At 43.4% G+C, this 13085-nt stretch overlaps 1 protein-coding gene across 1 annotated transcript in view; it reads left to right on the top strand.

The window, feature by feature from the left end:
- The window catches only part of Cyp2c39 (cytochrome P450, family 2, subfamily c, polypeptide 39), a 222223-nt gene that overhangs the window by 28480 nt on the left and 180658 nt on the right, over positions 1-13085 (top strand). The window lies entirely within an intron of this gene.

The following is a 13085-nucleotide window of genomic DNA, read 5'->3' on the forward strand; positions in this document are numbered from 1 at the left end:
GGAATCTTTGCTCTCTTCTATTTCTATTATTCTTAGGTTTGTTGTTTTCAGCATGTCCTGGATTTCCTGCATATTATGGATTAGGAGTGTTTGCTTTTTTGAACTTTCTTTTGACTGTTTTGTTTGTATCTTCTAAGGTATTTTCTATCCTTTATATTCTCTCTTCTATTTCTTGTATCCCATTGTTGATTCTTATATCTCTAGTTCCTGACCTCTTTCCTAGGTTTTCCATTTTCAGGGTTGCCTCCATTTGTGTTTTCTTTATTGATTCTTCTTCCATTTTTAGTTCTTGGACCACTTTGTTCAATTCCTTCATCAGTTTGATTATGTTTTCTTCTATTTCTTTAAGGGACTGATTTGTTTAGTCTTTAAAGGCTTCTACCTGTTTTTCTGTTTTTTCCTGTTTTTTTTTGTTGTTGTTGTTGTTTTGTTTTCAGTGAGTTACTTATATCTTCCTTTAAGAACTTTATTATCTTCATGAGGTAGGAATTTAAGTCAGCATATTGGTTTTAGGGAGTATGGGTGTGTCCAGAGCTTGCTGTGATAGACGAACTGGGTTCTGATTGTGCCAGAGTATATTGGCTTCTGTTACTTATGATCTTCTGCTTGTCTCTCACCATATATCTTTCTTCGGTGTTAACTGGCCTGGATGTTTCTGTCTGTGTCTTGCATCCTTTGATTCTGGGTTGCTTAAGGTCTCCTTGGAGGCCTGTGGCCCTAGCCGTAGCAGATTCCTGGCGTGCATTCGGAATGTTTGGTCTTCAAAGACAGAGAATCTGATGGTCTTCAAAGAAACAGAGAATCTGATGGTCTACGTAGTCAGAATAGTGGGCAGAGTTCTTCAATAGCTCTTTAATAAGGGTTGATAGCTATAATTATTTTCAGAGGAATGTGATCCTTCCTCTTCTAGAATACAATCATTGCAAATAATTCCTTCACTAGATATATTACATCATGCCCAACTACCATATTAGAGTTTTTCTGGCTATGGCTTGTACACTTCTGGTTCATCCTGTCACATTTGCTGTGAGTTCATATGAACATCTGTCCTCCTATTCCCAGAACATACTATCTTCTTTTTCCTTCCTTCCCTTCCCTTCCCTTCCCTTCCCTTCCCTTCCCTTCCCTTCCCTTCCCTTCCCTTCCCTTCCCTTCCCTTCCCTTCCCTTCCCTTCCCTTCCCTTCCCTCTCTCTCTCTCTCTCTCTCTCTCTCTCTCTCTCTCTCTCTCTCTCCCCCTTTCCTTCCTCCCTCCCTTCCTTCCTTCCTTCCTTCCTTCCTTCCTTCCTTCCTTCCTTCCTTTCTTATTGGCTATTTTATTTAATTACATTTCAAAATGTTGTCCTTTCTGCCAATTTCCCCTCCAACCTTCCTGTCTCATCCTCTTCCTGCCCCCATTTCTATGAGGGACCTCCTCCCTACACTCCCACCTCACTGCCCTGGCATTCCCTTACACTGGGGCATCAAGCCCTCACAGGAACAAGTGCCTCTGACATGTTTTCTTGTAGTCATCTACCACTTTTTTATTCCCTTTTCTTTAGTGATCCTTGAATATTTCATGGAAGGGGGATATTATATATATTTAGCACTGAACATTTTCAGTCTCTTAATCTGTGATGCTTCATCTTTTGTTGCCTTTGTAGTGGTCATCATCTACTATAAGAAGAATCTTCTCTGACAGTGGTTAAGATGTGTCTTATAGGCGTGGCTTTCTTCTGGAGTATGGTTGTCGTATTATAGCCTACATTCTGTCTTAAAACCTAAGAAGTGCCAGTAACTTCTTGACAATTGGTGAAAAATTATAGCCATCTCCACTCTCTATACAGGGATTAGGCCTGGCTCAAGCTTGTGTGCATCTCATGAATATTGTCACTGTAAGTTGATAAGTGCTGCTACCTTGCTGTATCCAAGAGACACTGTTTCCTTAGAGTCATTCACCTCTGACTTCTAGATTTTTCTTCAACTCTTCCATGACATCGAAGCCTTAATTAGAAGTCATGAGATATAAGTGTCTCATTTAGTACTGAGTATACCATAGTTTCTTTTGCTCTGTGTCTTGAGTAGCTGCATTTCTCTGTGTTGTCATCTACTCCATGTAGGAATTTTTCTCATGTGGGTTGTAAGATGCATTAAGAAATGGATATCATGTAAAGCTATTTGGAATTCATTAATACTATGACACCAGTTAATATGTCTTACCAGTGAAGTTGTTATTGTAAGTCACAGAGTTTTAATTTGTGTAATCTTGATCATTACTTTTCTCCTCTGGTATCTCATGTTGCACCTTCAAGCACTATGAGAGTTATCTTATATCAAAGATTTGAGAAATATTAAATTAATAATTTAGTGATGAACCTGAAAACCTTAAAATATACCAAACAAACAATATCATAAAATATAGACTGGACAAAGCCTGCACATGTTAGCTGCATGCTTTTAATTCTATCACTAAAAAGTTATAGGTGAGTAGATCTCTGTGAGTTTGAGGCCAGCCTGGTTAACATAATAATTTACAGAAAAATCATGGCTTGTGTAGAAGTATCTTGTCTCAAAAAGCAAAACAACAGCAAAACCAAAAATAATAAAGAATAACTAATCAAAATGAAGGATGAGATAAAGTAATGAAATAAAAACAGTCAAAATGCAGAAAAGAAAATGATTATTTTCTCTTTTTTCTTCTATTATATATATATATGTATGTATACATATATATATACATATATATATATTTTTTTTTTAATTAGGTATTTTCCACATTTACATTTCCAATGCTATCCCAAAAGTCCCCCATACCCTTCCCCCCCACTCCCCTACCCACCTACTCCCACTTTTTGGCCCTAGCATTCCCCTGTACTGGGGCATATAAAGTTTGCAAGTCCAATGGGCTGACTAGGCCATATTTTGATACATATGCAGATAGAGTCAAGAGCTCAGGGGTACTGGTTAGTTCATAATGTTGTTCCACCTATAGGGTTGCAGAACCCTTTAGATCCTTTGGTACTTTCTCTAGCTCCTCCATTGGGGGCCCTGTGATCTATCCAACAGCTGACTGTGAGCACATCCACTTATGTGTTTGTTAGGCCCTGGCATAGTCTCACAAGAGACAGCTATATCTGGGTTCTTTCAGCAAAATCTTGTTAGTGTATGCAATGGTGTCAGTGTTTGGAAGCTGATTATGGGCTGGATCCCCGGATATGGCAGTCTCTAGATGGTCCATCCTTTCGTCACAACTCCAAACTTTGTCTCTGTAACTCCTTCCATGGGTGTTTTGTTCCCAATTCTAAGAAGGGGCAAAGTGTCCACACTTTGGTCTTCGTTCTTCTTCAGTTTCATGTGTTTTGCAAATTGTAACTTATATCTTGGGTATTCTAAGTTTCTGGGCTAATATCCAATTATCAGTGAGTACATTTCATGTGAGTTCTTTTGTGATAGGGTTACCTCACTCAGGATAATGCCCTCCAGGTGCAACCATTTGCTTAGGAATTTCAGAAATTCATTATTTTTAATAGCTTAGTAGTACTCCATTGTGTAAATGTACAACATTTTTTGTATCCATTCCTCTGTTGAGGGACATCTGGGTTCTTTCCAGCTTCTTGCTATTATAAATAAGGCTGCTACGAACATAGTGTGTTTCTTTCTTAGTAGTTGGAACATCTTCTGGATATATGCCCAGGAGAGGTATTGCAGGATCCTCCGGCAGTACCATGTCCAATTTTCTGAGGAACTGCCAGACTGATTTCCAGAGTGGTTGTAAAAGCTTGCAATCCCACCAACAATGGAGGAGTGTTCCTCTTTCTCCACATCCTTACCAGCATCTGCTGTCACCTGAATTTTTGATCTTAGCCATTCTGACTGGTGTGAGATGGAATCTCAGGGTTGTTTTGATTTGCATTTCCCTGATGATTAAGGTTGCTGAACAACAAGCTTATTGTGGATAGAACAAACCCACATATTAGATATCTTATACAGCAGATATTTACATCATGATTTATAAACGTAGTAAAATTGTCAGTCTTTTAAAGAAGTAATAATTCCAATACTCCTCAAACTATTCCACAAAATAGAAATAGAAGGTACTCAACCAAATTCGTCCTACGAAGCCACAATTACTCTGATACCTAAACCACATAAAGACCCAACAAAGAAAAAGAACTTTAGACCAACTTCCCTTATGAATATCAATGCAAAAATACTCATTACAATATCCATTCTATTTGACTGCTTCACTGAACACATCTTCTCAGAGTTGTAATGTTTGTTTCTGTTAGTCAACACAAAATCCTTACCTACCTAGGCTCAAGAACCCTCCTCCTAGCCACCCCCATACCTGACTGTGGTCATCTATGGCAGACTGTCACTTTCATCAAGGCCCACCATGGGAATCCTGGTGAAGTCCTTTTTCTATAGATGCACAGTGCAACTCTCCCACCATAGGCACTTCCAGCCTGCTTCTATGAAGCTAAGGACAATTACTGCTGGGACAAGCTGGAGTACCCCTTCCCTGAACTCGCCCTTGTGTTAGATGTTCTCCACCAGCTCATGAGCCACTGACTCCCAACAGTACCAGAATGTCCAAGAGTCTGAGAACCCCACAGGCCCAGTCTCTTTGCAGTCTTTGGAACCCCCAAACCAGTTATAGCTTTCCCAAATCTCAGACTGTGCTTTCCACCCTGGAGTAGTGTTTCAGCATTTCCATACAACCCAGAACAGCCCCTATGGGTGGCATCTTTGGTATATGATGTATACAATGGGTACTCTGTTCTTTTTATTGATGTTATTCTTTAATTCCTTTTTCAGTCCTCGTGCCCCTACTGGTCTACCCCCCCTCACAACCACTCCCCATCTCATACCTATTCCCTTCCTGTCTCCTAGAGAATGTCCCTAAACTCTACGTCCCTACCTCACCAGACCTCCCCACTTTTTGGGGCCTAAAGTCTCTTAAGGATTTGGTGCATATTCTCTCATTGAGGCCAGACCAGACAGTTCTTTGCTGTATATATGCCAGGGGCCTCATATCAGCTTGCGTGTACTGCCTGGTTGGAGGCTCAGTGTCTGAGAGATCTCTGGGCTCCAGGTCAGTTGAGACTGCTGGTCTTCCCATAGGGATGTCCTCTTCCTCAGCTTCTTCTAGATTTTCCCCAATTCAATCACAGGAGTCACCCATCTTCTGTCCATTGGTTTGGTGCTAGTATCTGCATCAGACTCTTTCAGCTTTTTGTTGGGCCTCTCAGATGGCCACCATGTGAGGCTCCTGCCTGGAAGCACAACACAGCAACAGCGTGCATGGCAGGGGGTACTCTGTTCTTAATGGCTAATATGTTATTAGACGCGTTCTCACGACCGGCCAGGAAGAACACCACAGACCAGAATCTTCTGCGGCAAAGCTTTATTTCTTACATCTTCAGGAGCCAGGGTGCAGGAAGCAAGAGAGCAAGAAGCAAGAGAGCAAGAAGCAAGAGAGAGAGAAGCAAGAGAGAGAGAAGCAAGAGAGAGAGAAAACGAAACCCCGTCCCTCTTAAGGAGCATTCTCCTTCGCCTCGGACGTGTCACTCCCTGATTGGCTGCAGCCCATCGGCCGAGTTGACGTCACGGGGAAGGCAGAGCACAAGTAGTCATAAGATACCCTTGGCACATGCGCAGATTATTTGTTTACCACTTAGAACACAGGATGTCAGCGCCATCTTGTAACGGCGAATGTGGGGGCGGCTCCCAACATCTCCCCCTATCCTTTTAATAAGAGCAAATAGGCCACCCATATTAATGAGAGTGGAGATAGAGGTCAAATCCCCAGTGTGTAGGTAAAGGAGCCATGTACAGGATTAGCTCTTAGGCTTACAGGCTTTTACCCAGAGCAACCCTGACCTGCTCCCGTGTCGTTTTGCCTGGGGGAAGGGAACTAGGACACTGAACCTTCTTGAAAGATGACATGTCTCCCTAGAATAGGCTCATATATGCCGCAGAGCCTTTCCATTGCAGTGCTTAGCCTTGCAACTCTCTCGGGCTGCTGAAGCACACTCACTCTATCCCGTGCAATGAGTCTAGCCTCATGGGATATAAGAGCTGAGTGGCCAGCGACCTATTGCCTAAGCATAGATAACCATATATCAGGGGGAGCTCCATGTTCTAGTCCTGCAAGCGCCTGGGCAATAACCACCTTGTCTCTCCTAGTTTAGGCCTTAAGCTTACCGACCAATCAAAGAAGCAACACTAATCCACAGCAAAGTGTATCTCCAAATAATATTAATCCCACCCATTTTTTAAAGAAAGAAAATGCTGAGGAGATCCAATTGGGTAATCCTTTGGTCAGCGACAGGTCCAAGCGCGTGGAGTTGACCTGAAGTCTCAATTCCCGAAGGATCTGTTCAAATTCAGCCATCCAATTCTGTAACATATACTGAAAAAGACTTTTTGACAAATTAGCTGCCCTAGTAAATTTAACATACTGAATGGAAATAACACACAATCCCGGAAACTTTTGTTCACATCCCTGCTGAGTTATTTGTCATAATACATTTAGTTGTATCTGGACAAGATCTATGAGTTGATTAACCAGCATGAGACCTCCCTGTATCTTGACATTAGCTGAGGCCTGTTCATCTATGACTGTAGTCACTGAGGCTGACAAAGTGTTAATGGTGTCAGTCATCTGGACCTGTCCAGACAGAGCCAAGGCTGTCTGAATTAAGGCCAAACCCAGTTCCTAGTTAGTGGTAAAAAAGCAGGAGAATACTTGAGCATTATACATCACCGTCATTGGGAGTGGAAATGTCGACATTATCCCCCAACGCTGCTCTCTCTTTATTATTGACGCCCTGGACATCACCAAGACGAGGGACATTAGTATTCCCTTGGTCAGTCTGGATTTTTCGGGTGAGTCTTTCTGGTACCCAAAATGGGTTGTCTTCATTCTGTGGGAAAACACAGATAGCTCCCCTGGATCTTATCAAAATAGGATCCGGGCCATACCATTTATTATCAAGGACATTTTTCCATTTAACCATCTCATTGGGCCTATCTGGCTCTGAACAATGACGTTCAGCCGCAGTATGGCCATGAACATCAATATTTAAAAAATTGAGTGTAAAGAGTGCCAAAGACACCGACACTCTTGGTGCTCGGGGTACAGTCTCCTCAAAAGTTCCCCTCTTCTGTTTTATAAGATAGGTTTTGAGGGTGCGATGCGCACGCTCAACAATACCCTGTCCTTGAGGGTTGTATGGAAGTCCAGTCAGGTGGGTTACGTCCATCTGACGGCAGAACTGCTGAAATTTTTGAGACGTATAAGCTGGTCCATTATCAGTCTTAAGGAGTCTGGGTTTCCCCCAAGCACTCCATGCCTCAAGTCAATGTTGAATCACATGTGAGGCTTTTTCTCCGGTTAACGGAGAAGCAAACATGATGCCAGAACATGTGTCAATGGACACATGGAGATATTGAAGTTTTCCAAAGGAAGAAACATGTGTAACATCCATTTGCCAGACCTGTAGAGGTCGAATACCACGTGGGTTAATTCCCACATGAGGAACTGGCAAGAACTCACAGCAGCTTTGACATTGAGTAACAATGTCACGGGCTTCTTTTCTTGTCAAGGAGAAACGACTGCGTAATGTTTCAGCCGTCACATGAAAATTGTTATGAAAATTTCTTGCAGCCTCTACCGGGGATGATAGGGCAGCAGCCACCACTTTAGTGGCCTTATCTGCCAAATCATTTCCCAGAGCCATGGGGCCAGGTAGGCCTGAATGGGCTCTAACATGAGTAATATAAACAGGAGATCTTCTAGATAACAAAACTAATTGTATCTGCTGAAAAATATTGGCAACTCTACTGGAAGGCTTAATCACTCCAGCCACTTCTAAAAGATTTACTGCATTTACCACATAACAGGAATCTGACACAATATTAAGGGGTTCTAAAAAGGTTTTTAAAACTTCTAAGACCACTAAACATTCTACCACTTGAGGTGAATTTTCATTATATTGTTTGGATACCACTTTACCATTAGCCACATAGGCACCTATGCCAGTTTTTGATCCATCAGTATATACCACAATCCCATTTTTAAGTGGGTTTCTTACTGTTATTTGTGGAAACACAACAGATTGATTTTGGGCAAACTGTAAGATTGGATGCTTTGGATAATGGTTATCTATTTTTCCTGAAAAGGAGGTAACTAAAACTGCCCAATCATTAGATGCGGCTGCCAAGGTTTGAACCTGTGCAGCAGTATAAGGTACAATTAAAAGATATGGACTTTGCCCAAAGTGGGTGATTGCTGCTTTTAGGCCTTTAAGGGCAAGCTGTGCAATTGCATCAGGATACCAATCTATTATTTTAGCTGGGGATACGTTTGGATGGATCCACAACAATGGCCCATTCTGCCACAAAACTGCAGTTGGCAATTGTGCTGTCTTAAAGACACACAAACTGAAAGGTTGCGAATCCTCAATACGTTGTAATTGTGCATTCTGTAAGGCCTTTTCCACTTTTTGTAAGGCCTGGTTAGCAGCTAGAGTAAGAGTCCTAGGGGAGGAGATATGAGGATCTCCTTCTAAAATACTAAACAAAGGCCTTAACTCAGCGGAAGGAATCTTTAAAAAAGGTCTGAGCCAATTAATATCTCCCAACAGCTTTTGAAAATCATTTAAGGTATGGAGGTGATCTCTTCTTATCTCTACCTTTTGGGGCACAATCTTATCTGGGGACACCACAGAGCCCAAGAATTGTCCTGTATCAGAAATTTGGACCTTTTCTGTGGCTATCTGTAAACCCCACTGACTTAAAGTTTTAAGTAGAAAAGGATATGCCTTTTGTAGCATGGTAAGGTCTTTATGGCACAGGAGGATGTCATCCATGTAAAGGAGCAAAATTAAAGAGGGGAATTGTTCCCTCACTGGCAAAAGAGCTTCTTGTACATAAAGTTGACACATAGTAGGACTATTGGACATTCCCTGTGGTAAGACCTTCCATTGATACCTCTTATCAGGTTCCATGTGATTAATAGAGGGGATGGTAAAGGCAAATCTGGGCCTATCCCTTGGACACAAAGGTATAGAAAAGAAACAATCTTTAATATCTATAATAATTAAATTCCAGCCACGTGGTAAGGCGGAAAGTACAGGGAGACCCCTCTGTACTGGGCCAAATAAGTTCATTTGCTCATTAATGGCTCTGAGGTCATGGAGCAGTCTCCACTTTCCTGACTTTTTCTTAATTACAAAAATTGGAGTATTCCAAGGTGAGGTAGATGGTTCAATATGGCCTAATTTTAATTGTTCCTCTACCAGTTGAATCACAGCTTCTAGTTTTTCAGAGGATAGGTGCCATTGAGGAACCCACACTGGGTCCCCTGTTTTCCATGGTATGGGTCGTGCTGCCCCAATGGCCGCTAAGGAAAAACCCAGACCCTGTCTGTCTTGGTTTCCATTAGGTGAGATGGGCTCTATCCTTCCCTGTTCTTGATGTCCTAACCCTTTTCCTTCTTTATAACCCATCTTTGCCATGATATTTTTTGCTTTAGTTGAATACCCTCCCGATGGGGCGTTTTCATTGGACAAAATAAGGCCCAAATGCTGCATAATATCCCTTCCCCAGAGGTTAACCGGGAGTGGGAGCACATAAGGTATGAATTTCCCTTGCTGTCCTTCAGAGGATTCCCACGTCAAGGCAATGGAGCTTATAGTGGGACATGATTGATATCCTAGGCCCTGTAATGAATGAGATGACTCTGTGGTGGGCCATGCTTTGGGCCACCAATGTGTAGAAATTATACTTTTATCTGCTCCGGTATCAAGGATGCCTTCAAACTCTTTTCCATTAATCTTAAGGCGGAGCTTAGGTCTATCATTTAAAGATACAACCAAATAGGCAGAATCATTTCCTGAGGAGCCCATTTTCTTCATCTCAGGTCCTGCAGATTTCTCCCTGGTATTATCAGGGAGGAGCAGCAGCTGAGCTATCCTATCTCCTTTACTAATAGAAAAAACGCCCTTAGGGCTTGAGCACAGGACCTGTATTTCAGGGGAATGTTGACAATCCATAACTCCAGGGTGGACTACTAAGCCCTGCAAGGTGAGTGAACCTCGGCCGAGAATAAGGCCCATGGTTCCCGGGGGCAAGGATGGTATAGGCTCCACCGGCACCGGCTGAATACTCATTTGAGGCATTAATAGGAAGTCGGAGGCGGCACGCAGGTCCACCCTTGTGGGTCTTCCTGGGTCGCCTCTCTGACTGCTTCCTGGGTCCTGACAAACCGGTTCCCATATCTTTGAGGGCCCTGGGACCGAGGGCCCGATGACCCGTTTTTTGGCACATAAGCTGATTGACTATCAGGTGGGGGAAGGACTCTGCCCTTTATATCCCTCACAGAGCGACACTGGTCAGCTCTATGATAACCCTTGCCACACTTAGAGCAAAGAGTGAGAGTCCCTCCCTGTTTATCTGGAGCTCTGCAATCTTTCTTAAAATGCCCAGGCTTTCCGCAATTAAAACATGTCCTCTGATTATTTCTGCCCATGGAGCGGTTTTGAGATTGGAAGATGGCGGCCGCTAAGCCTGCATTGGTGAGAGGTCCCCCAAGCTCTCGACAGACCCTGAGCCAGTCTTGTAAGCCTTTGTTCTTTCTTGGGGCTATGGCCGCTCGGCACTCCTTTGTGGCTTGCTCATAGATTAGCTGTTCTATCAGAGGCGCAGCTTGCTCTGACTCTCCAAAAATACGCTCTGCTGCCTCTGTCATTTTGGCCACAAAATCTGAGAAGGATTCCTGAGGTCCCTGGATTATCTTTGTTAACTGACCAGTGGTTTCACCTGCTCGAGAGAGCGCCTTCCAGGCCCTAATAGCCGTGGAAGAAATCTGGGCATAAGCTCCCCAATGGTAGTTTGTCTGATCAGCAGAATAAGCTCCCTGACCCGTTAACAAGTCAAAAGTCCAATCTCTCTGCTCTGGAGTCAAAGCAGCTGCGTTTGCTCGGGCCTGCGCTTGTGCAGCTTCGTGCCAAAGCGCTCTCCATTCCATATATTTGCCCATACTAGGGAGAGCGGCTTTTACAACCGTTTGCCAGTCGGCAGGAGTTAGTGCCATGCCAGCGAGCCTGTCTAACTGCACCAAGGTAAAATTAGCATTGGTTCCGTATTTACGAACCGACTCGGCAATTTCCTTAATTTGTAAGTATTCTACCGGAGCGTGGACACGCCCACCCTCGGCTCCTTCAAAGACCGGAAATGCCTGTTGTATTTTCCTTTGTTCCTCTCTGGGAATGAATGAGTCTGCGCACTGCCTCTCTGCGCACTGCTGACGCACTACGCAGGGCGGGGACTCCGCATAGGGCGGACCTTGAAGCCGACTGCCCTGAGGCCAATCAGCAAACTGGCCTTCGCCAGCCGCTTTTGGCTTTTTTCTTGACCAATTAGCTGGCTGGTAATGGGCTGCTTCTTCCTCCCAGTCTGTTTCCTCAGAGGAGGATTCTTCACCTGCTTCAGAGCTACTAAGAGCTGGCTCCCCGAGCCCATCCAGCGATGAGCACAGGCTCCTTTTCCTAGAGACCTCCGCTAATTGATCTTTCTTCTTTTCCCTTTTTCCTCTTTTTCTTCTAATCTCTCTCCAGGTATTCCTACCTAACCTTAACTTTTCCTCGGGTTCAAGACCCTTGGAAAGGCCTGTATACTTATTTTGTGTACCATATTTTCTCTTTGCTCCTACTCTCTCTCCCCGCTTTACTTCTGATAGCTTGTCCTGAATTTCCTCTAGAATCCTCCCTGCCTTAACCACTTGATAACATGTGAAAAGGAACAAAAGGGCTTCTAACACTAGAAAAAATTCAAGGCCAAACATAACTTGTAAAGCCATTTCCCACTTTACTTCTGATAGACTGTCTTGAATTTCCTTAGAAAGTTCAAGATCGGACTTACCTCGTAAAGCTGTACTCACTGGTACTCTCGTTCCCCAGCTGAAAAGTTCTGAATTCATACAGTTGAATCCTTCTTAACAGTCTGCTTTACGGGAACCTTTATTACCGCGACCCGCAGTTCTGGTTCTGGAATGAGGGATCTTCCTTGCGCCAGTCCCGAGTTTTTTCTCGTCCCGGAATTCGGCACCAATTGTTATTAGACGCGTTCTCACGACCGGCCAGGAAGAACACCACAGACCAGAATCTTCTGCGGCAAAGCTTTATTTCTTACATCTTCAGGAGCCAGGGTGCAGGAAGCAAGAGAGCAAGAAGCAAGAGAGCAAGAAGCAAGAGAGAGAGAAGCAAGAGAGAGAGAAGCAAGAGAGAGAGAAAACGAAACCCCGTCCCTCTTAAGGAGCATTCTCCTTCGCCTCGGACGTGTCACTCCCTGATTGGCTGCAGCCCATCGGCCGAGTTGACGTCACGGGGAAGGCAGAGCACAAGTAGTCATAAGATACCCTTGGCACATGCGCAGATTATTTGTTTACCACTTAGAACACAGGATGTCAGCGCCATCTTGTAACGGCGAATGTGGGGGCGGCTCCCAACACTAATATCCAATTATCAGTGAGTATATAACATGAATGTCCTTTTGGGTCTGGGATACCTTACTCAGTGTGGTATTTTCTAGTTTCATTCATTTGCCTGCCAAATTCATGTCCTTGGTTTGTTTTTTTTTTTTTTTTGTTTTTTTTTTGTTTTTTTTTGTTTTTTGGTTTTTTTTGTTTGTTTGTTTTTGGTTTTTTTGAGACAGGGTTTATCTGTATAGCCCTGGCTATCGTGGAGCTCACTTTGTAGACCAGGCTTGCCTCGAATTCAGAAATCCGCCTGCCTCTGCCTCCCAAGTGCTGGGATTAAAGGCGTGTGCCACCACGCCCAGCATGTCCTTGTTTTAATAACTGAATAATCAATTTTGTAAATGAACCATAGTTTCTGTATCTATGGCTTAGTGATGGACACCTGGGTTGATTCCAGTTTCTGGTTATTATGAATAAAGATGCTATGAACATAGTGGAGTTTGTGTCCTTGTTGTATGGCAGAGCATGTTTTGGGTACATGGCCAGTTGTACTATAGCAGTGAATTTAGGTAGAAATATTTCCAATTTTTTAAGAAACCACCAGATTGATTTCCAGGGTGGTTG

This window comes from Mus musculus, chromosome 19, assembly GCF_000001635.26.
Source record: "Mus musculus strain C57BL/6J chromosome 19, GRCm38.p6 C57BL/6J".
NCBI lineage: Eukaryota > Metazoa > Chordata > Mammalia > Rodentia > Muridae > Mus > Mus musculus.